Below are 2,657 nucleotides of genomic sequence, written 5' to 3' on the forward strand. Positions count from 1 at the left end.
GGCCGGGCGTTTAGGGGCGGCTCAGGAGTTTTCGACGAGATCAGAATGGGACACTCGTCGAGCAGCGTCGGAAATCTTACCCACCTGCTCGCCTCGCAACGTTTTTTACAAATACGCATTTGGTGCCGCAAACTAACGTTGCCTCCCCTCCCTGCTGCGCCGTGCGATCCCTATTGGCAGCAGAAATAAGCGCCACTTTCTTCTTCAATAAAATCACTACTACTACTACTTGCCTCCCCTCCCTCCCGTCTCCCCCCCCCCCCCCCCCAAGCCTTTCGCGCGACGGAATAAGTCGCATTTGCTTTCTATATATGGTTATTGTAAAGAAGGAAAGAGACGCTTAATTCTGCAGCCCTTCAGGGAGCACGGCGCAGAACGAGCGTGTGCTCTCCGACGTGCGTTCACTCCCCGTGAAAGCGCGCGTCCCTCGCGCCCTTTCACTCGCACATACAGCGTCCGGAGCGCGGCGACGATTTCATGGCGTTGACGTCATACGGAATCTTACGGCGATGGCGACGGCCACTGCAGAAATCCGCTTTGGAGTGTCCATATAATTGCTACCGCAATAAAACTCCCTACACAGCTTTCTGTTGCTCGATACGTGCTACATAAAATAGTTTTTCCGAGCGTGAAAGAAGCCGGCGAATACAGGCAATATTGCCGCGCGACTGGCCGCTCGAGGCACTGTGTGTGTATTCGCGGGTTTCGTTCACGCTCGGAAAAACTCTTTCATGTAGCATGCATTGAGCAACAGCAAGCTGTGTCGGAAGTTTTTCATGTAGCTCTACAATTTTCTCATTCACACTTTCAGGACAGTACTTCTCGAGTTAGATAATTACAGTTACCTAATTAAATAATCTCAGTGACGAAAAAGTCACTGGTGGCTACTCCACTGTATTGGAAACAATATGCACTACGTTTTCTTCCAGGAACGCAATTGCTTTTTTTTTTTGAAATCTTGGTGCATGATAGTTGGGACACCCTGTATAATGTATGCAATCATGCGAGATAAACGAGGTCATAAGACACCTATACTATACACCCCCAAGTGCCTGTGGCGCTTGCAGTGTATTTAACTTGCACTGTGTCTATATTCAAGAATATACGCAGAACGAGAGACATGCGCATCTCCCTCGTGGTTTATATTGCATCATTGCGTTTATTAAAATACAGACTTCAGAATAGCGCAGAAAAAAGAAAAAAAAGACATGGACAAGAACAGAAAAAAAGAAAGATGTTTGTGGTGTTCGTAAGACTGAAACAGGAACAAACTAGCCCAGCAACAATCTTTGTTCAAGTAAAAGGAAACGTCTTAACGCATTCGTGCGTTTCTGCACGTGAATTCGAGTTTCAATTGCGTCAATGCAGTGAATTACCACGAATGAAGAAGCGTGTATGCTGCTTGAAGCCACCCCAATCCGAGCCAATGAAATGGCTAGCCGCTTCTTTGTTACCACTAGCTAGGCCTCCCATACATTGGTTTCGGAAACCAACCTTCAGAAGACCACCTAGATCACACCCGATATATCCCAAAGGCTGCCCGTAAAAGGTTATCAGTTATGCCCGAATTTACCGGGACAGCACAGACTTTGTTTTTTTTTTCTTCGGGAAACGCGTAAGAGGACTCCCGCTACAACACACGCCTCACGCATAACACAATTAGACGGTGGCAACACATTGTGTCGCTATACTGAGTCAAGGGTAAATGCATTACATTCGACGGCCGTCGTAAGATTCGTCATCGGGAAATTCCGCAGAGCTATACACTTAATTTTTTTGAGCGAAATCACATCTGCGCATGTTCCCTTATTCATGGCGTGAATCAACGCCAACCGGTGTACAGGCATGGGGAGTAATGTATGCGGGGGAAACAGTGCTTTACAGTGATGTGATTGGGTACCCGGCTGCACTAAGGCTGTAAAACAGGCTAGAGGCTTACCTTCACGGCGTCTATTCGCATTGGAAACGATGCATGCGGCTAACCAGTGCTTTACATCGAAGTGATTGTACATGGCTGCGCCGATCTTGTACCTAGTACGTGTATTAGCATAAGGAGGGATATAGGTCGCGAACCAGGTCTATGCAACCAGAACCTGGCTGCATAGACATTCCACCAGGGTATAGACTTCCCTTTTCGTTCTTTTTTTCGAAAGCCCATAAACGCATATTCGTTTATGTATCGCGTGAATCGGCGTAAGAAGGTGTAATAATGCATTAGCGTTAAAGGTCCCCGTGTCGCAGAAAATCTGGTGTCGGCGTCGGCGGCGTTGTCCGTTAGAGAACATCATCCCGTATATATTTAGGTATATGTATATGCCCCGACTTGCAATATGACATGCGGTATATGCGGGTTATATTGCCACACAATTCTGTCACTAAAGTTGCTCATCACTTGCCTCACATTGTTGACAATGGGCCTCTTCGATTATCCATTCCTGACAGTCCCGGACTACCCGAGACGGTGCTTTCAGCCAATGAGCGTTGCGTATGCAGTCTTTCGGGCAGTCCGGGACTGTCAGAGACGGATAATGGAAGAGGCCCAATGTTACTCCTCGGAATTTTGAGAATGAAAACCCATAAACAAATGAAACGGAACAAAACACCGACAGCGCATGCATTTTATGTTAAATCTCCTCATACTGAAATACTAAAAGTGT

Source organism: Dermacentor silvarum, chromosome 10, assembly GCF_013339745.2.
Source record: "Dermacentor silvarum isolate Dsil-2018 chromosome 10, BIME_Dsil_1.4, whole genome shotgun sequence".
NCBI classification, from domain to species: domain Eukaryota; kingdom Metazoa; phylum Arthropoda; class Arachnida; order Ixodida; family Ixodidae; genus Dermacentor; species Dermacentor silvarum.